The sequence below is a fragment of the Triticum aestivum genome, chromosome 7A (assembly GCF_018294505.1).
Source record: "Triticum aestivum cultivar Chinese Spring chromosome 7A, IWGSC CS RefSeq v2.1, whole genome shotgun sequence".
Lineage (NCBI taxonomy): Eukaryota > Viridiplantae > Streptophyta > Magnoliopsida > Poales > Poaceae > Triticum > Triticum aestivum.
The window spans coordinates 16424584-16425412 of record NC_057812.1 but is presented as its reverse complement, the minus strand read 5'-3'; positions in this window follow the sequence as shown (position 1 = coordinate 16425412).

Sequence of the window (829 nt, the reverse complement as noted above, 5' to 3'; positions counted from 1 at the left end):
CTGCTATTGCTGATGAGAATGCTAGGTTGAAGACATTGCTTGAAACAGGGATGTACAAAAGCCTTAAAGGACATCAGACATTATGTGATGTCCTCAAGAAGCAGATTCTGAACCGAAACCCTAGGAAAGAGGGTGTTGGGTTCGTGAGGAAAATAAATGCAGATGGCTCTTACTGGAAATCTGAGCAGTGCCCCAAAACCACATGGGTTGCTGCAAAGGAACCTTCAGCAGATCCATCCAATTTATCTGGCTTCACTTGTGCTAACCCCATTATCATTGATGAATCCTTTGATGCAAACTATAAACTGTTTAAGAATCAGAATGGTGAAGTGTTTGCCAGGTACATTGGTACTAACTGCAGGAATGGACCGCCTATGAAGAAGATCTGGGTTCCGAAAAAGTGTCTGGAAAATCTTCCTGTGAATGTCTTCATGACACCTCACTTGAAGAAGACAAACCTCAGACCAAAGGCTTCATATGGTCCAATGGCTTCATACAAACAGAGGACTCACCTGAGTCACACTAACGCAAATGTTTTGCAGGGAAACCATACTCAGGCATATGAATATGAGAGCGGTTCATCGAACCGTCATGTTCATATGACCAAAAATTATTCTGCTTATTCCTATGAGTATTATTGTCCACTTGCTAGACTGTTTGCTAAGGCTTCAAAGCCAAAATTCTCAGATGCTGCACTTAGACTTATTGCTTCTAAGCCACCCTTGAAGATGTGGGTGGTTAAGAAAGCTTAACTCTCTTTTACAGGGAAAGGTCTCTAGCAGAAAAACAAAATCTTCTGACGCTATTGCTGGGGACCTTAAAAATCTTG